The sequence below is a fragment of the Theropithecus gelada genome, chromosome 2 (assembly GCF_003255815.1).
Source record: "Theropithecus gelada isolate Dixy chromosome 2, Tgel_1.0, whole genome shotgun sequence".
Classification (NCBI taxonomy): Eukaryota; Metazoa; Chordata; class Mammalia; order Primates; family Cercopithecidae; genus Theropithecus; species Theropithecus gelada.
The window spans coordinates 70,618,033-70,639,850 of NC_037669.1; the positions used below are offsets into that span (position 1 = coordinate 70,618,033).

The 21,818-nt window shown below is 41.2% G+C and overlaps 1 pseudogene; it reads left to right on the top strand.

Moving 5' to 3' along the window:
* The window catches only part of LOC112619322, a 55,083-nt pseudogene extending 34,908 nt beyond the window's left edge, over positions 1-20,175 (top strand).
* Positions 20,176-21,818: the final 1,643 nt, after the last annotated feature.

The window sequence follows — 21,818 nt, forward strand, 5'->3', positions numbered from 1 at the left end:
TCTCTAAATCAATCAATATGGCCAGAGGGTTCAGTGTTTTGATTGGCCAGTCCTGGGTCATTCCTGGAGCAGAAAGTGGGTCCTCCTGAACCCAAACACTATGAGTGTTGACTCTTTCTCTAAAATTTCTGAAATAACAAAACCTCTAAAGAGTTCAGTATTAATGAATTTCAAAGCATTCACAATAACTTGCATAAATAGTCAAACAGATTTGAGCGTCTGGCATTTTTACAATACTTACTAAAGCCACCATCTGTAACCATTTTTCTACTCCTATTTTCCAAATCTAATTTGTCTTCATTACAAACAATGGTTAATAAGATGATATGGAAGATTAACTTAACATTTACTGAGTAAAACGGAGGAAATAGTATAAATGAAAATATTTGAAATGTATACATATATATATATATATATTTATTTATATATTTTTGAGACAGAGTCTTGCTCTGTCACCTAGGCTCGAGTGCAGTGGCACTATCTCGGCTCACTGCAAGCTCTGCCTCCCGATTTTATGCCATTCTCCTGCCTCAGCCTCCCAAGCAGCTGGGACCACAGGTGCCCGCCACCTCGCCGGGCTAATTTTTTTGTGTTTTTAGTAGAGACAGGGTTTCACCATGTTAGTCAGGATGGTCTCGATCTCCTGACCTCGTGATCAGCCTGCCTTGGCCTCCCAAAGTGCTGGGATTACAGGCGCGAGCCACCATGCCCAGCGAAAATATTTGAAATATAAACTAACCTACTTATTCAGGTCAGACCCAAAAAGATTTTTGTCCAGAATGCAAACCATATACTCATAGTCTGTTCTTGTGCCATAAAATCACTGCATACTGGTTTGGGTGGTTTTAATTAGGGAAATCTGTGTAGTGAATTATTAGTAAATTTTAGGTAAAACAATGGCCCTCAATTTAAATATATATTTCAACCTAGTCAGACAACAATAAAATATATTGTATGTCCATTTCATAGTTGAAATCATCACAATCCCTTTAGCATATCTTTCTTCTTGTGTTACTGAAAGTAACACTAGCAACACTAGTAACAAACAGGCCCCAAATTTCAATGCTAAACACAATAGAGGTTTATTCTTCATTAAGATAAGACTTCAAGATAAGACTTCAAGGTGGGTGTTCCAGGTTGACAGGCTGCTTCCTTCTATGCAGTGATTCAGGCATCCAGGCCTCTTCCAGGGTTTTTCAACCTCAGTACATTTGGGGCCAGATAATTCTTTGTTGTGGAGGGCTGTTCCATGTCACAGGATTTTAGCATATGATCATAGCAACATTCCCAGCATCTACTTATGAGATACTAGTGACTCCTTGATTCACATTGTGAAGACAACAAATGTCGTCTGACTTTGCCACATGCCCCCACGGAGCAAAAGTGCCCCTTGGTTGAGAGCCACTCATTTACTATCAAGTCTGGAATTAGTTTGGTTAATATTTCCAGTTGATTTCATTGTGTAATAGGGATTGAGAACCAATGTCTTCATCATTATCTCCATTCAGAAAAAGGAAAAAACACCATCTTTCTTAAAAGCTTTAGCTTAGAATAATCACACATCACTTTGATTCTGCCCATGACTTGAACAAGCAGTAGCCATGTACATGCCCTTTGCTCCATGCAAAGAGAAGAGGAGTGCTAGGGAATATAGTCCCTGGATGAGTGACAACTCTGTATGGAAGGGGAGCACAAATTTTGGTGGACAGAATCATCTCTGCCTTATCTCTCAACATTTCCCCTTTTGATACAGGACCCTATACCTCACGTATTTGGTGCCACCATTGCAGACTGTGCTAATAAGTGTCCTTTCTATAGATGTCGTTTTTAAGTAGGACTGGCAAGGTGAATTCCTCTCTTCCCTCTGCTATCAGAATGGTTGGGTTATGAGCTAGAGCTGCTTCTTACCAATAACGACAGAGTCCTTTCCATGTTCCAGGCACCATGCTAAGTACCTTACATATATTTGCTCATTTAATCCTTGCAACAACCTAAGAGTGAGGTGCCGTTAATTATGCCCATTTAACAGATGAATAATTTGACTAAGGTCAAGGGGCAGAGGTGGGATGCAAACCCAGTCTGTCGGATGACCCAAATTCATGCTCTTGTCTACCAAGCTACATTGATTCTGCACAGGAAAAGTCCATCTCTTTCAGAAGAAAGTAAAGCCAACGACAGAGAGTGACACAGCCCAGGGGCAGAGAGAGAGCATAAGCTCCAAGACCGACTCTCCTTCTGCCTTCCCATGGTGTGTTTATGCAGCCAAGAGATTCCTCTTTCTTTCTAAAGGGAGTTTGGATTATCTTTCTGTTCTTCGTAGAGAAAGTCCTGATTGCTAATGTCAGTAATAGCATTAACTCACACAGGTTCTCCTGTTCTGGAAATGCAACATTCTAGTATTAAAGTCATTCAAGACAAAAGGCAGGATTGGAAGTTCTTGTCTCTACATTAAAGAGGAGTGTATTCTCTTAGGAATTGGCACTCAATGTGTCCTTAGTGGGGTTGGAATTTATTAGGGAACTTAACACCAACCAACACTAGGGCCTGACTCGAGCTTCAATCTGGATGCTGAGACCAAGTGTATACCTTGCAACCATTTCTGGAATTTTACAATGCTAAACCCATTTTGGTTCCTTCCTTCCTTCCTTCCTTCCTTCCTTCCTTCCTTCCTTCCTTCCTTCCTTCCTTCCTTCCTTCCTTCCTTCCTTCCTTCCTTCCTTCCTTCCTTCCTCTCTCTCTCTCTCTCTCCCTCCCTCCCTCCCTCTTTTCTTTTCTTTTCTTTTCTTTTCTTTCTCTCCTTCCTTCCTTCCCTCCTTTTTTTTTTTGACGGAGTTTCACTCTTATTGCCCATGCTGAAGTGCAATGGTGTGATCTTGGCTCACTGCAACCTCTGCCTCCTGGGTTCAAGCAAATCTCCTGCCTCAGCCTTCCAAGTAGCTGGAATCACAGGTGCCTGCCACCATGACCAGCTAATTTTTGTATTTTTGGTAGAGACAGAGTTTCACCATGTTAGTCAAGCTGGTCTCGAACCCCTGACTTCAGGTGATCCACCCACCTTGACCTCCCAAAGTGCTGGGATTACATGTATAAGCCACCACACTCAGCTGATTGTTTCTTAGTACCTATTCTCTGTTGTGACTTTGACTACCATGCTCCTTGCGACACTTGTGAACTCAGCCTTCAGCTCTCATGATTGTTGTTTTTTATCAGTTGCTTACTTGAGGCAGACTACATACCTTTATCTGGGAACACTGACCCTTTCTGGATTCTCTATTTTTAGCCATCATCAGACATCCCCAATGCCAGCAACTTGCTTAGATTACTAGTCATGCTTTATTAGTATTCATAAAACTTGCTATTTTCTGTCTTACTGAACTTCCTTGCAGAGCTGGATCTGGTGCCCAATCATCTCCTCAGCCTAGTGACCACATCTATTTCTAGACCCTGGACCCACCCAACATAAACCACCTCCCTGTGGTTAACCATTCGTGGTGGAACATGATCACCAATAATTTCATCCAAGAAATACTATCATGGTTGGGTGTTGTGGCTCATGCCTATAATCCCAGTGCTTTGGGAGGCCAAGGTGGGAGAACCACTTGATGCCAAGAGTTCGAGACCAGCCTGGGCAACATATCAAGACCCTGTCTCTACAAATTTATTTTAAAAAATTAGCTGGGTACAGTGGTTTACACCTGTAATCCCAGGCACTCCAGAGGCTGAGGTGAGAAAATTGCTTGAGGCCAAGAGTTTGAGGCTGTAGCAAGCTATGATTGCACTCCACTACTGCACCCCAGTACTTATCATTACTATTGTACTACTATGTGCTTGGGGTCCCAAGATGAACAGGATATGTCATAGGATGACAAAACGTATCATACTCCTTGCTTGATCCATTCAGCAGTTTTTGTGAGAACAAATTATGTCCCTCACGCTGGCGAGTGCTGATGATAACCATAAGCAACATAAACACAGCCCCTGCCATTGAGAGAGAGACAGAGAGAGAGAGAGAGAGAATTCTAAAGAAGTAAGCAAATACTCATTACAGAGGCTGTAAATGCTAGGAGGGCGAATAAAGGGAGTGCTGGTGTAGAGAACCAGAGAGATCTACTTGGATACAGTGGTCAAACTTCTAGGACCTTAAAATGTTTCCTTACTTTGTCCCTAACCTTCCATTCCAGTAACTAGAAATTTTCAGATAGCAGCCAGACCTGGTCTAAATGCAGCTCACAATGTGTTTTGTTTGGCTAGCAAAATATTAAAAAAAAAAAAAAAAAAAAGATTAAGGCGGGGGATGGTTTTCCAGTTTGCCCCAAGCCCCACCACTCCCTATTGCTCCCACGTGGCCTTGATTATATACTTATATTTTCTGTCTTATTGGCTCTTAGCAGCATTTTGAGTTTGTAACTCTTGACCCCACCTCTCAAATACTTGAGGCAGTAAGATTGGATCTTGTACTGTACTTTACTCTCCCCTCATAATTTGATAAATTGACAAGTTTATTTGGCCAACAGTTCCCTTTTCTAAATGTTAAACTGGAAATTAAGCTAAAAGTCATGCATGTGAGTGCGAGTTTGTGCTTTTGATTGTGTATAAAAGAATGTGCATTGTTGGCTGCTTGTAAGATAAAATTTCAGTTTGCCAGTTCTTCAAGTAACAGCTCTTGCTTCAATAATGACTTCATCTGGTCACTTAAGAATCCTAATGGAGCACCTGAGACTGAAGATACAGAGATGGTTGATGTGAATTATCCCTCATCTTTGAAACACTCATACATAAAACATAGAATATATGTCATACTTAGAAGACCAACAAGAGGACTAAAATGTAACTGGAAACGCTTACCAGCCGTGAAGTGGTAGAGGTCTATTTAGAAAGCTTGCAAATAACTAAGTATGTCTATACAAGACATTCCAGCATGCTAGAAGGTTAGGTTGCCAAGCATCAGAGTTTGTCAAAAATTATGACTGCCTAAATGGAGTACTAAGGGTAATTATAGTTGTGCCTTCACTTTATGAAACCCTGAAATTACAAATCAGGTAAATTAGGGATGAGTGGTTCCCTGACAAAATGGTTTCTTCCAGGGTCGCAGAAGGGCAGACTGAATTTATGCACACAGCAAGGTCCCTCGATTCCTCCAAGAATGTATATTTGTATCGGATATATCTCATGCCTTCTTCCAGAAGGATTTACAAACAGTCTATACTGATCCACAAAATACAATCAGATGACGTAAATTAAAGCATGCATTTTTTCTCAAATCAAAGAAACCTGCCCAGGTTAGAATGCTGGTTTTCTGTTTAGCTAATAATTTTACTGTGTAAAGGGGACTAACACTTATTGAGCAAGCTACTGGCTGCCAGGAATTATGAGATGTTCATAACCCTTTAAAGAGGGATTGCTGGCCCTTGTTCACCAGTGAGAAACAGGCCCTCAGAGGTGAAGTGAGCTGCCAAGCTCACACGGGAGAAGTGCCAAAATCAGGATTCAAATGCAGGTCTTGCAAACTTTCACTCTGCATGTGGTCATACCACATGCTCTGCCGCCTCCCCAAGCATGCAAGATATAGAAAACAGAGATGAGAGGGAATCTTGATTGCCAGGTTCAGCTTCCTGCCAGGGCAGGATGTAATTGCAAGGCTAAGACTAGAGCCTATGATAAGCTGATACTAAACTTGTTCTTGGCAGACTGTCTTGGGACTTGTGGGGGGTAGGGCGGAGGAGGGGGAAGAGGGGGCTTAGGTCTAATCTCTGATCTCCGCTTGTTTGAGCATGAGAACACTTCCTGAATGATGGTCTTAAATAATTTAGTGGTCTTTGAGATATGTTACTGGTCTTCAGATGTTCATACCTGGAGACTTGGTTGCAATGGTGTGAGTTGCTGTGTCTGAACTTGGTCTTCGTTCCTCTTGTGAATCTAGCTGGAGGCTTGCATATCAGCACGTTATTTGGATGTGATGTCTCTCATGGTGTAACAGGTAAATTGTGAAAGCCTTTTGGCATTTTATTAATTGACTGTGTTGTGCTTAGGTTAAAAAGGAAGCCAGCATCATTTGTTTGGTTTTGTATTTGTAACTTTAACCTTGTCTCTTTTCTTCTTTTTCTGTCTTTTTGTTCTTTTTGCAGAAGAGAAGTTCAGAAAATAGAATAAGATATGTGCTTTTACGTAAAGTTTTCTTTAATTGCAAATAGGGGTCATTTTCTTTCTTTTGATTCTCTCACTAGCTCTTTTAACCAGAAGAGGATTAGGTGAGGAAATGCTTTTGCTTTTTTATTTTAAAACATTTTTTTCTCATCTTATCTTTTTCTTTCTTTTTTCCTTTCTCTTCCTTCTTCCGTCTTTCAATATTGAAGGACTAGATGCTTTGCAGTTCTTCTCATAAAGTCAGCTATAAATTTGAGGACAAACTCCACAATAAGCTATGCTTCATTCTCTTCTTCATTTTCCTGGAGTGATCTTCATTTTGTCTGGGTAGTGGCTGCATGGCTTCCCGACCTATTGTTTCTAGTGTTTGAACTCCCCTGGGACCAACTCTGCTTTGATTTTCCTTGCATTGGAAGTGCAAGCTAGTCTTTGTTGCTTTTTTCTCTTTCCTCCTATTGATCTTGCTTGAGACTAGTTTTACTGAAACAATTTTCACTGAGCTGGCGCTGCACCTTTAGGTGAAGAGGAATTTATTTTTCTGAAATCAGTCTCTCGGGGAGAGGTTTTTAGCATCAAAAAATTGTTAAGGAAATTCTGGCTCCTTCTTGGAGGGGTGGGGATGAATGGGGTGGAGTTTCGGAGAGGGAAAAGGCTTCATTCTTTTTCATCCTATTACTAGGGCAGAAGCAAGCAACCTTATCTAGTGCTTCATTCACCCTAAAGGCATTGGCCAACATCTCTTATTATAGGCCTGGTGTGGTGGGGGCAGCTATGACAGAGCTCCCGTCCTCAGGGAACATATGATCTAGTGAGGAAGATACACAGTAAATCCTTTAGCAAGCAAGCAAACAAATACAAATGGGAATATGGAAACCAAGACAGAAGCTACTGGTAGGTACTTGCGACGACACAGATACAATGAGAGGTAGGTGGTGACTGTGGGCTGCTGGAGCTATGGAAGTCTAAGACCTCTCTTTTGAGTTGAACCTCAGTGGTGAGAAGGAGGCAGTCCTGCAGAGGCAGGGGAGAGAGCTTTCCAAGTAGAAGGAAGCACCATTGCAAACGTCTGAAACAGGAACAAGCCTGGCATGTTTGAGAGACAGGAACTTGATGCTGTTTTGGAAGATAAGAGAAGCAAGTTTGTGGTAGAAAGAATCAAGGCATTCATGACAAAAAGAAGAACTGATGCAAAGATCTTAAAGAAAAGAGACTAACAAGATTAAGAGACCCTGTCTGACTAGTGCTGAGAACTTCATGCAGCACATGATAGATGAAAGTTTTTAAGCTTTCATTGGGATATAATTTATAAACCGTCATCTCATTTAAAATGTTTGTTCATGTTTAAAATATACAATTCAGTGGCTTTTAGTGTAATCCTATTAGGGCAACCAGCACCATAATCTTACTTTGGAATATTTTCATCATCCCAAAAAGAAACCCATACCCACTGGCAGTTACTTCCCATCTTCCCAACTCCCCCAGCCCTTGACAACCATTCATCCACATTCTATCTCCCTGGATTTCCTATTCTGGACATTTCATATATGTGGGATCATAAGATTGTGGTTTTTCTGACTGGCTCGTAATAATGTGTTTGAGGTTCAACCATGTTGTAGCTCTATCAGTACTTTATTCCTTTTTATCACTGAATAGTATTCTATTGTGTAGATAAATCACATTTTATTTACCTATCATCAGTTGAAGGACATTGGGCTTGTTCTCATTTTTTGGCTCTTGTGAAAAATGCTTCTGTGAACATCTGTGTGCATATCTTGGGATGGACATATGTTTTTATTTCTCTCTAGTGGATACCTAGGAATAGAATTCTGGGCTATATGGCAACACTATGTTTATTTTTTGAGGAACTGCTAGACTTTTCCAAAGTCGCTGCACCATTTTACATATACACCAGTAATGTTTGAAGGTTCTTGTTTCTTTCCACCTCTTTGCCAACATTTATTATCTGTCTTTCTTATTATAGCCATTCTAGTGGGTATAAAGTGGCAACTCACTGTGGTTTTGATTTGCATTTCCCTAATGAATAATGAGGCTGAGCATCTTTTCATGTATATATTTTCATTTATATATTTTCTTTGGAGAAATGTCTATTCAAATCCTTTGCCCATTTTTAGATTGGCTCATATATATATATATATAATTTATATATTTCCTTTGGAGAAATGTCTCTTCATATTTTTTACCCATTTTTATATTGGTTTATTTGTCATTGTATTAGGTTATAAGAGTTCTTTATATATTCTGCATATAAGTTTCTTATTAGATATACGATTTACAATATTTCTCCCAGACAGTAGATTGTCTTTTCACATTCTTGATAGTGTCCTTTGAAGCACAAAATTTTTAAAAATTTCAGTGATGTTCAATGTATCAACCTTCTCTTTTACTGCTTGTGCTGGGTGTCATATCTAAGGAATTGTTGCCTAACCCAAGGTCACAAAGATGTACTACTGTCTTTTCTTTGAAGAGTTTTATATCTTAAACTTTTTTTTTTTTTTGAGATGGAGTCTTGCTCTGTCACCCAGGCTGGAGTGCAGTGGCGCGATCTTGACTCACTGCAACCTCTGCCTCTTGGGTTCAAGTGATTCTTCTGCCTCAGCCTCCTGAGTAGCTGGGATTACAGGCATCCGCCTCCATGCCCAGCTAATTTTTGTATTTTTAGTAGAGACGGGTTTCACTGTGTTGGCCAGGCTGGTCTCGAACTCCTGACCTCATAATCCGCCCACCTCAGCCTCCCAAAGTGCTGGGATTACAAGTGTGAACCACAGTGCCAGGCCTATACCTTAAACTGTTATAGCTATGTCTATGATATGCTTTTAGTTGTTTTTTCTATATGATATGAAGTAGGGGTTCAATTTTATTATTTTTCACGTGGCTATCCAGTTGTCTCAGCATGATTTGTTGAAAAGACTATGCTTTCCTTATGAATTGGCTTGGCACCTTTGAAGAAAATCAGTTGACCATAGAAGTTAATTTCTGGACTCTGAGGTGGGTACATTTTTAATTAGTGCCATCTTTCTAACATGATGTGAAGCCTTCAGAGAGCCAAGCTCTGGTTGCGTGGTAAAGCAACTGATAGCTGTCAGGTGAATTTTGAATTGAAGGGCCTTCAATTTCTCTGGCTATAAAATGAATTTTTGGACAAAAGCTCTGGTGTTATTTACTCATAGAACTGGAAAGAGCCTTCAGGTAATTCTCAGATCCTTAACTGGGCTCCATTTTAACCACCCTTGACAAGGCAATATCTACTCCAAAGCTCCTTTCTCTCTCTCTCTTTTTTCCTCTCTTTCTTTCTTTCTTTCTCTTTCTTTCTTTCTTTCTTTCTTTCTTTCTTTCTTTCTTTCTCTCTCTCTCTCTCTCTTTCTTTCTTTCTTTTCTTTTCTTTTCTTTCCTTTTTCCTCTTAAAACATAATCTGGTGGAAGAGATGAAATTTTACAATGGGCACATTTAAATTAGGTGATACATACAATAATACAAATAAAACAGAATGCATTTTTATTTGAGATCACTTAATCACAAATTCAAGGGTAGTGATTTCTCAGTTTAGCAAGGTTTTTGAGGTAAGCTGTAAGAAACATAGATATTGGGTATTCATCTTCCCAGGTTCATGCTTCCTCTCTCCGTGAATCCTCTCCCTTTGTCTGTGGGCCATCCTCATGTGGCTAGCACTCCAACTGCCTCAGCATCCCTGGACAGCCTCCTAAATTCAGGTTCCAAATGTCTTCCTGGATATTTGCACTAGGATGCCTGCAAATACCAAAGGACCCAAACAGAAGAGTGATCTTTTGACATCTTCTAAGAGGAAACAGATTATGAGTCCTGTGGATTTATCCACTGCCATAGATCTGTCTCATTCACTAGCTTTCAATTCTTCTTGCCTCCACCAGTTCTGAGATAGTGGAGTCTCCTGACCAATCTCTTCTCCTGTAGTCTCTTTCTCTTTGAGATAGACTGGGTTAGTTCTATTGGAAAACCCAATCTCTAGACTCCCAAATCTTCCTTGCCTATGAAATAAAATTCAAATTTCTTAGCTTAATATTTAAGATCCTTCTCTATCTGATCCTTCATTTGCTTTACACGCCTTATCTCTGACTTTCTCAGTGTCATCTAAAGGAAAAAAAAAAAAAACTTTTAAAGATTTAAAGTTAGTTTTTTTTTTTTTTTTGAGACGGAGTCTCGATCTGTCACCCAGGCTGGAGTGCAGTGGCCAGATCTCAGCTCACTGCAAGCTCCGCCTCCCGGGTTTATGCCATTCTCCTGCCTCAGCCTCCCGAGTAGCTGGGACTACAGGCGCCCGCCACCTCGCCCGGCTAGTTTTTTCTATTTTTTAGTAGAGACGGGGTTTCACCGGGTTAGCCAGGATGGTCTCGATCTCCTGACCTTGTGATCCACCCGTCTCGGCCTCCCAAAGTGCTGGGATTACAGGCTTGAGCCACCGAGCCCGGCCTAAAGTTACTTTTATTCAGAAGCCTTACTGGTGACTATAGACTCAGGCCTATAGCCTGGGATTAGCCATTTAAAGAGGTTCTATGAGACTGCTCCAGCACAGCATTTCAGCCCAGTGTGCTCAAGAACAGGTGGTGGAGATTCAGTACATGCAAAATCACTCAGATTTGTTCAGAAATCACGTTAAAGCAGAATCACATCAAGGTTTGGGTATAAGAGTACATCTGGTTATAGATTACAGTGGCATAATCACTGACCCTGTCAGACGTTATCTTAAGTATAGAGAAAGGCAAGGTCTAGGGTCATTTATCTTTTAGGGAATATAGTGATTCAAACAAGAGACCTTGGGGGCAGGGACATGTTTTGTCTTTTATCGATCCTGTTTTGTCTTTTCAAAGTATCTTTCCGGAGAGTTGCATATCTTCACAGAGTCAGAGGCTTTGTGAAATTATTCTGGCAAGCAGAAATGAGCAAACATTGCTTCTTAACATTTGCTACTTTGCCTCACATCAGTATATGGGTTTTCTCTTCTAACCAAACTAATCTCTTCAGTGTTTGTTCAACATGCCTTGAGCCTTCCTGCTTCAGGGCTTCTTTTATGCTTTCCTCCCCATGTAGTATGTCTGCCACTGTCTCTCCCTTCTCCTTATACACATTTCCCCCCCTTTTCTTTCCAAGATTCAATGTAAATCCCCTTCTGCTCACTCCAGAGTGAAGTTATAGATTCAGTTCCCAAGACTTAATGGCTTAGTTACGTGACAGAGATTCAAACCAGCAATCCACAGGCCAAATCGAACTTACAAATATGTTTTCTTTTGTCCATATAGTGTTTTATAAACATGTTTTGGGGTGTTAAGCTATAAGGATGCAAAGGCATAAGAATGATACAGTGGACTTTGGGGACTTGCGGGGAAGAGTGGGAGGGGGCGAGGGATAAAAGACCACAAATATGGTGTAGTGTATACTGCTTGGTTGATGGATGCACCAAAATCTCACAGATCACTAAAGAACTTACTCATGTAACCAAATACCACCTTTACCCCAATAACTTACAGAAAATAATAAAAATAAATGTTTCGAATTAGTTGGCAACAGTTAGAAACCTGATGTTTCATATCAAAAACAACAATAACCAGATTTCCAGCCAACTTGGGAAAAATTCAGAGCAAGACTCTTTATGATCAACATGGCAACTACATGCAATTGCTCTATTGAACTGCCCCATGTAGCCAATGTATGTGTATGTCCACCACCACTATGCATTGTATTCTAGAATGCATTATATCTCAACCTAGAATCATCTGTAATTATTATATTCTAGAATACATATATCTGCATGTATTGGTGTTACAGAGATGCTAAATACATAATAGTGACGGCAGCGATGGGTTGTCTCATGTGGCTACTGCCATCACACTGGCTGCTGCAGGGAGGGCACAGGGAGGTGGACAGCCCCAAACCTGCAGCCCACTGCCCTGGGGGCCACCATACCATGATGGAGTTGGGCTGGGTCGCACCAGGTGAGGCGGAGCTCTGGGTCACCCCAAGCACCAGGGCTACAGGAGGAGCTTGCAGCAACATTGCCCCTGCCCTGTATGCTGGCCCAGGCCCAGCAAGGACCTGGAGCCCCAACCCCAGGCTGTGAGGAGGCTGGGCCAGGTGCCATGCTCCATGGAGCCAGCAGGAACCAGGGACAAGCGGGAGCCCTACCCCTTCCAAGTTGGTGGGGTGGGAGCTCCCCAGTTGCAACTGCAGCTGCCCAAGCTGTGGCTGCAACCCAGGCACCTCTGTGCTTCTGGGAGCTGAGAGTAGGCAGGAGCCCTGTTCTCCTGAGCGGGGCTGTAGCCGCCGAAGTCCTGGCTGCAGATCTGGGCCTCCTGCTTCACAAAGCAGGCAGGAGCCCCCCACCCTGGTACAGCTGCAACTGTTCAAACTGTGGCTGTAGATCCAGGCATCTCTGCACTCTTAGGGGGACCTCAAAGGCCCCACTTGCCCTTGTAGGCTCTGAGGTGCCTGTTCTAGCTGCCTTGCCTTCCCCCACTCCTGGCACCCACTCCAATCTCTGAGTGGAGTTGGGGCCAAACCTAAGCACTGTCACAGCCCAACCAGGTGTGTGCACCCTCAGGGCAGTGCTGACATGCCAGCCCCCTGCTGCCCTGGACCCCTCAGGGCTTTGGGCATAGAGGAGCATGGGAGGGGAAGCTGAGGGGGGTTGAGGACAGTTGGGAACTGGCCTGCAGGTGCCCCTTGGTGCCAGCAACCTGGGTGCCATGGATGGTCACGGCAGGCAGACAGGCTCCTGGGGAGAAGGTTGGGGAGTCCCCAGAGAAGCCCCACCTTCAGGCCGGGACAGACCTGAAGCCTGGGAACCAAGCTGCCAGTCCTGCCTACTGGAGGAGGAACTCATGGTGCTTTTTTCTGGACCTGCCCATGGCTGCCCATGGATGAATCAGCACATACTTCCCTCCTCTGAGGCCCATAAAAGCCTCAGGCTCAGCCAGAGCAGGGCAGAGGACAGACAGGATGGAGAGACGATGAGACGACCAGCTGCAGAGAGGAGTTATCCTTTCTGCTGATAGCTGGAGATGACTGGACAACCGGCTTCAGGGGTCCTGCAGAGAGTCAGGAATACCAGCTGTAGAAAATAATAACCCTCTCCAGGGACTCCTCTCCGCTGAGAGCTGAACATTTGATGGGATGACCTGCCTACAGATAGGAGCTAATCACTGTGGGTCTCCTCTGAGCTGTTCTAACACTTAATAGAGCTCCTCTTCATCTTACCCTCCTCTTGTCTGTGTACCTCAGTCTTCCTGGACACAGGACAAGAACTCGAGCAAAGGCACCATTGGCCACAGAGGTTTCCAGCCAGAAAATCGACACACCAAAGATCTTGTAACAATAGTACCTGGTACAAATATATAATAGCACCTGGTAGAATTCTAGAATGCATTGTGTCTTATAACCAGGCCTCCACCTTCCCCATCAAGCCCCTATGGGAATCTGACTGGGAAGTCAGTCTTACAGAGCTTATGACCACTTCTTCTTTGTCTTGAACTGTAAATCATTCTTCTGTTGCTCTTCACTCCTTGTATTTGTAATCTCCTAAATAAATGCACTAAGATTATTTTAACTTCCCATCCCTTGCTCAAAACATCCTACCCCTTGCTCAAAAGGCTTTGAGGTAATTTTTTTAAAGAATCGTGCATAAAAAAGAAGAGAAATTCAAAGACACAGGAGAATGCAGTTGCCAAGATTTTTTGTTTAAAGGGAAAAGAAAGTTAAGGTGTATTTTATTTCAAGGAGAACCAAATCGGCAAACTGAACCGACAAAAACCTCACTGAGCAGGGTTCTGGTTTCATTATTTATTTGTTGAATGTAACTGGTTTTGATTTTTAAGTGACATTTTCTTTCAAATAAAGTAATTTGGGGCTTTTGATAAGGTCATCATAATGGAAATTAAGTCTTCCATTTTATTTCTGTTGATTTTAAAAATAACTATAAGGGTCCACAGTTGGTTGACGTTTATTGCTTTTTATTTTTAGAAGTTGGCAAAGAGATCCATAACTGTTTTTCCACCAGCAGTTTCCAGGTTTTCTGTGTCTTCTCCTCATGAAGTTTCCCAGCATGAATTGTAGGGAAATGTCCCTTTGGTGACCATTTCCCAATATGGTCCCATATTTTCCAGTGTTTCATCATTAATATGAGGTGAGGCAGTTCTACAATCCATTTTAAGCTTTTCATTAGTCAAATCCTGAACCTTGGCATACTTTCTATCACAGACTCCAAAATATCTTCTTAGACTAAAGGTTTTCAGAGGAAACCTCTATGGGATTCTAAATCATTATAATCTTTATTATCATCAGTGTAAGCGCTTCATAAGGGAAAATACAATCTTGGACTGAAGGAAAGAAGTAGCTCTTAAGATTTATTTAAAAATCCAAGACGCTCTGGCAAAGGCCTTAGAAGCCACAGGCAGTCTTCTCACCTAAAATATTAGACTGTTATTCTCGCACTGACATGGGTTGGCAACATGGAGTCTTCCTTTTGACCCATGGACCTAGAAACATACATACTTAGTAACTAAGAGAGTACTTTTGGAACATCTGGTACCACCACTGTTGATATTTTTCTTTCAATGTACTGCCTTTTTTGAACTACAAAAAAATTTTTAGGAAGCAGCTTTACATGCCTACTCTCAAAGGAAGACCGATATTATTGAAACTGAACATTACTGGGATATTCAGTGCAATGAAACACACCGTGTTATTCAGTTCTTTCTAGGTCCTCCTGCCTAGCTGAGCATCTGCTGTTTCTGTACAACAGGGGATAGAGTTGGCGTTAGAGAAGTACTAAATATGTAGAAGTGCAAAACACTGTCACATATTAATTCAGAGGGATTAAAAGCGAACCAAAACAGAGTAACTGTTTACTCTGGGATGCCATGTTATTTAGGCACCCCTACGGGGATCATCTGAGGTCATTTCAGGCAGTGGCACAAGCCCCACACTTTGACAATCCCTGGACGAAGGATGTACTTCCTGTCCCCTCTAATATATTTTAGGAACTGTTGGTTAAAGATTTGATTCTTCAGTTAAAAGGAAATTGGCATCAATAAGCTTCTAGAAAAATCTCCACTGTTTGAAATGTTCACATGAAACATGCTCTTTTAAGGAAGATGTTACAGCATTGCCCCCGTTAGACTGCTGTCATTTTCCTGTCTCCTTCGTTTTTCTTCCCAATCCCTCTCTCTCTTTTCTTCCTCCTCCCCCTTTTTCTCCTCCTTCTCATTTCTTGTTAGACATCTTCACAAAACAGTCACCTGTGGGAGTGTGGTTTTGATCATTAAGTGTGGGAGCAGACACACTTCAGAGGTCTCCAGGGCATGGCTCATAATTCCCAACTTAGTTTACTAAGTTCTGTGATATTCTTAGGGCCACATAGAAGCTCTCAGCAACAATGCCTCTTTAGGGTTATTTTTAAAATACTCTAGCACATTACAGCTTTTACCCCCACCCTACTCCCTACCCCTTAAAGAAAGCTAGCATCTAATTAGAATGGGGCATTGAACTACAGGTCTGCAGGAAAACTTTTGCATGAGCAAAGCTAATAAATGTGTGTTCAGTGATTTCTGAAACCCAGGTGATGATTTTTGTCCCCAAACAGAATTTCAGCTTTTAAAAGAATTTGTGTGCTTTGTTTATTCAATTAGTTGCAGCTTTTGCATCATTTTAAAGAAGGAACTTGCATTGAAAAAAAAAAAAGATCTAGTCCACATTTATGAGATTTTCTGCTTGACTCTGCCTGTGTCTCCTTCTTTTGAGAATGTCTCTGTGAAGCCTTATTTCCCTGGTTGCTGTAGGAGCCACTGCTTTATACTCTGGTACCCTGTTTTCTGCTGACTGCTAGTTTATCCAGAGGTGAGTACCTGACTCCAACAAGGTCAACTGAAGCCCTTCTCTGGGATCAGATTCTTGAATGTGGGGCACTAAAGGTTGAAATTTTCTTTCTCCAGGGAGTGAAGTTGTGAAAGGTGAAGCTTGAGAGTTGCCGTGGCCAAGTGTTCCTCCTTATAGGAGAAGTCAGTGAGCCAGGAATTGAAGTTGACAGGCAGAAAGAGTTAAGTGTCTTGGCTGCATTTGAGCCCCTGACTACATCCTTTCCAAGACCCTCCTTCCTCCCTGCCACTCTTACTGCCTAACTATTACGTGAAATATCAAAATAGCCTCTCTAAACTTTCCTCTTTTGCTTAGGGATTTTCATACTGGGGTTCATTCATCTATAACCAAAAAAGTCCTGATAGGTAACAAATGATCATTATATAATTGAGTCTCATTCAGTAACCAACCCTATCATGAGCAAAGAAAAAATATAAGCACAGGTCAGGAAATTAGCTTATGACACCTCAGACTCTGATCCTCACAACAGCACTAATGAGGTAAGTAGCAACCTGGCCCTGTTTTATATATTAAGAACTGCGGCCCTAAGAGGTAAGGGCATACACTTGATGTCACGTTGCTGTGTATTGTGCAATTTAGAAACCAACAGCAAGACATTTTCTTTTTCCCTCAAATACATTCTTTCGGTCTAAGCTTAAAAGCCACTTCTTCCCAAAGCGTTTAGAATTCCTGGACCACATGAATTGCTCTGTCTATAGGCTTTCCTGCCATCCTCTCTTTCCTCCTTCATAGCATTTTATCCCTGGTTTAAGCAGTTGTTAAATAGTCCCTCTTCCACACCAGACAGTAGTCTCTGTGAAGGTAGGAACTCTGTCTATCTTGTTCACTTTTGCCCCTCATGTGGCATGTGCTTAATATACCTAAATGGTGACTGAATGGATGGATAATAGCACACGAGATTGGCAGCGATGTTCCAGTGTTTAAAGCAATCAGGGTATTAGAACGTATCTTCTAATTGTAATTCTTTGGTTTTTTCAGTGTTCAACATTTGCTGTTGTAATCATATATGTAGCATTTAGACTTGTAGCTTTGGGAACAGAAGTGCTCATAGATTAAGTACCAGGAATTCCACTGTTTCCCTGACTTTCCTTCTTTTGGGCTGGAGATTTTAATAAACTGTCAGTCACAGAACCATCCCCAATTCCCCACTGAACATACACTAGAACAACGAGAACCACTGCAGGAACTGAGCAGCGTTACTCAGGAACTTGACTCAGGGTCCTCAGATGGTAGTTTTGGAATGACCATTTGTAACTTCATGCTGCTGAATTTCCCCAGATATACCCTGGTTCCTACTCTACCAGAATTGTATTGTTCACTCTGCCTTTAATTCTGGGAACTATCTAAAGCCTTTCCAATACCTTTCTTTCTTCCTTTCTTTCTTATTAACTTTGGTTTGCTAGAACAGGTTTCTGTCACATGTATTCAAGATTCTGTAGCAATACATGAGCTAAGACCAGGCTGAAGATGAGAAAACAGAGGAGAGCAAGTAATTCAGACCATTGCATAGATCACTGGTGGACTTTACCAACCCTTGGGCATTGGCAGTTTAGAAGAGAATTGGATGACCGTAGGGCATCTCTAATTTTTGAATTGTGTAGGGAAGGTTGGAAAAGAGGGAGAAGAGAAGTTACGTTGCAGGATAGGAGAAGGCTCGGATGGGAGAAGTTTGGGAACCTAAGAGCAAACCCTTGAAAGACCAATAACATTTGTTAGAGGTGGGACTAGTAGAAGCAGCCTTCTCCTGTTGGATTTACTGGGTTTTCTCCTTATTGACTAAACCTTGTGTAGGGTGGCTTCTTCAACCCCTTGCCCAAAGCTACTTTGCTTTTCACCTAAATTTTTATGTCATATTCAGCAACGACAGATTTTCTTAAATTATATTAGTTGTATTAAACTCATTATTTAAAAACACTGTGAATGCCCACGTGGATGAATTATAAGCCACCAGTTAAATCTTCAGTGGACACAAAAACCTGAGGATGTTGGGGAAATAAAAGTATATATACTCGAATGATTAAAAGAGAGATCGATATGGCTGGAGAGGCAAATTAGGGTCAAATGCAAGATGGCTATATGAACATCATATCAGGTATGGGGTTTGTGGAAGATAATCAAATCTCCAAGTTCAGAATGAGGAGTGAGATGGAGATTCAGATATGTGCTGCATTGCCAATGAAGCCAAATTGTAGAATGTAGTTTAGACTGGAAGTCGAAATGTACTTTATTATATTGTAACCCTGTAACTGGACTTTGGAGTCTAAACTTGGGAAGAGTTGACTTGGTAGAGTGGGCAGAGCCACCAGTTGGATAGAAGATTGTACCTGACCTCACCCTTGTCAAGCCCAAGAATACATACATGCTTACTGGAGGTATGGAGTATAGGAAGAGAGAAGGCCAAAGAAAGCAGAGGCCAATAATTGGTCTTCTGCCATCCTTGTCAGATAAATTACCCCTGGAGAGAAGGGTTAAAGGTTTTCCTCCAGCCTTCATTCCTTTGGGGAATATCATTTCTCTTCAATTTGCAGTCATACGGAGTGGGATTAATGAGTATAACCCCCCTATATGGAAGTTAGATCTTAAATTTCAGAGGGAATTAGTCAAAAATAAGATTCCACCCCCCAAGTCAAAAAAAAAAGAAAGACTCACTTGAAGGCTTGGACATGCTACTACAGCCATTGGTATGGATAAAACTTCTGGTCCTTTGGAGCACTCTACTCCCAATATGCCCAATATGGTAATACCTGAACATTTGACCCATGGCAAGTCCCCATGGGATGTCCTCGTAACACCGGACTGGTGGCAACCCTCTTCCAGGTCCCCTCTCTGCAGCGGAGATCTTTCTTCTTTCACTTATTAAACTTTCACTCCAACCTCACCCTTGGTATCCACACTCCTTAACTTTCTTGATAGTGAGACAGAGAACTTCTGGGTGACATCTCAGGCTGCTGGCTATGAGAGACTGCTACACTGTGGTGCATTGGCAAAACTGTAACATTTTGGTGCATTGGCCAGAAATGGAAACATCAGAAGGGTATCAGTTTTGAATGTCAAGGAATCCAAAGCTTTGAAAGAACAGTTGTAATTGGCTGGTCTTCTGGTTGGCCTTTTTAGTGATCAATTATTGGCTGTATTAGTGAAGAGGCCCTTCCAAGATATTAAGAATGAGGGTGGAGATGCTGAAGATGTGATATATCCAACAAGAATCCAAGGGAGTTACATCTGTAATATGCAAAGAAAAAAAAAGTTGCAGAAAATGTCATCAGACAAAAGAAACACCAGCTAACAAGGAAGACATGCTGAACTCACAGTCTCTCATTTTAGTGACAAGATCTTCAGCTCTGTAAATGCTATCCTTGATCTTTCTGTTTTTGGAAGTGAAGTTACTCTAGAAATTCTGGTAATGAACCTGACAAAGAAATTCCCAACTTTAAGCTTCAGTCCTTTGGAAGCCAGTGGAAGACTCTCCATGGAAGGATCATTTCTAGCTGTCAAAGAGGCTCAGAGAATCTTTGCAAGTAAAAGCAAGTTCTCTTTTTTTGTTTGTTTTTTTTTGTTTTTAAAAAAAAAAGAGGACAAATTTTACCAGTGAGGGGAGAAAGTAGAATAAATAGAGCCCCCAAAGGAATCTGCAGAGAAGCAATAACTCTTTGGAGTCAGCTGAGACCTTAGTACCTGAGACTACTAGAGGTGGAGAAACACTTCTGCTCAACACAGATGTTTTTCTTTACCTGAAACAGAAATGTGGATTTTTTTTAAAGCACACTGAACAAATTCCATATTCTGAGTCAGAAGAGAGTGGATGGTGAAATCCCCATAATTTTTCTAAAAAGTACTCAAGCTGGTTCTCAACCAAACAATCCAAAACATATAAAGGAGCTCATTGAGGAATGGTCACATGCTCTTCACTTAGAGCTTAGAAAAGAGACATTTATTTTGGGGGGAAAAAAGGAAAGAATCATTAAATGGGGATATGAACAATTAAGTTTGAGATATCTTGGAGTCCTAACTAACCTTTATAGGACACACATTGACATTATAGGATCTTCTCCTGACACTAACCTATTTAAGAAGGGGTCATGAAATTAATAAGGCAAAAGATTAGTTAATAAAAATCTCAGCAATATAGTGATAAGGGCTGCATTCTCTTGCTGAGCAGTGACCATTGCCATGAGTGAGGCTAGCTTTACACACCTTATCTCATTAATCCTTATGATCACCCTTCATGGTCAGTGTTAACTATCCTCATATTATAGTGGAAGAAACTAGCATTTGGAGAAGTTAAAACACTTTTCTGAAGTGATCCAGTTGACAAGGAATGAGGCTGAGACTTAGCCCAGTCTATTTGATTACAAAGATATTATCTAAGGAATAAAGCTTTGGGAAAAAAAAAAAAAAAAAAAAAACACCTCACCAAACCCCTTGAGAGAATCTTACCTTCTCTGTGACTTCAAATGATTAGAAAAAGAAGTAGCCTTAAGATATGAGAAGTTGGGAAGATGGTTATTATGCCATGGGCAATTTCTTAACATTTACAGTTCGTGTTTACTGCGTGTAGAATTAGAGTGTTGGCAAAAATCACTTGGGAAACTACCTAGATGGACAGTATTGCTGATGCAGGTAATCATTATTTGACTAAATTCTATTGTTTCAAGCCTGCTGGCCATGTGGGATGGTTTTACTACTACTTATTTAGCCTAAGTGCTGATTCTCTTATTATAATTGTACAAATTGATCATATGAATCGGGTCATTCTTGTCATGCCCAATTGAAACAGAGTCAAAAAGTTAGGGGGAAAAAGTACTTAGGACATATAACTTTGCCCTAGGAATGTAGTTCTCTTTGAGCCTGGCTACTCAAACTGCTTGCCGTAGCCTGAGACCAGTTTTGTCTACAGCTGCTGAGATAACTTGTTGCAACTCTAGGACTAATTTACCTGTGGCCATTGCTCACCAATTGGAGCTTCCCAGCTTCCCAGAGCTTTACTAATACCAATGAACTTTCTCTTAAGACCGCAAGTAACATTCTTCTTTTTAAATAAAACCCTCAACCTTCTCTTTGTTCTTTGGACATACCAAAGACCACCTAGAAATGAAATTATTTCTTCTCAAATAAAGCATTAAATTAAAAAAAAAAAAACTAGACTGGTAATTTGAAGAAGAACTCGCAAAATGGTGTTTTACTATGCAAAATGCTTCTCCAAGGAATAGAGTCATTTGGAATGAAAAGACAAACCAAATGTTTTAGTATCTCTTCCAAACTCATCATGAGTATGCTTTAGAAAGAAATACACATCTTGGCAAAACAAAAGCTTTCCCTATTAATGTAAATATGATTTCCATAATGGACTGCACTGTGGTGCCTTCTCAATGTAATTGCAAGAAACCTCTTTGGCTGCACTGAGAAATCTTATTTACCACCATAAATAATAAACTTGTTTTCTGCAAAAGTAATCTCTTTGGAGAATACCAGTCCGAAATATTCCCATCATCTTGGAGTCTCTAATGTGTTTTGCAGCTGGGTGTCTTGGGGTATATTTCAACAAACCTCTGAACTAGATTTTCTGATTATGTCCCACAGAGAACTGTGCTATGCTGCTGTTAATCTGAAACATTCACTGCAACACAGCAATTTGGTGAAATTATAATTGAAACAAGGTACTTGACCCTGAGGGGACCATAGAGAAAGGGATTTGCTTTGGTGGCTTCTCATGCATCATTTAAAACCTGCTGGCGCTAAATCAAAGTCTCGC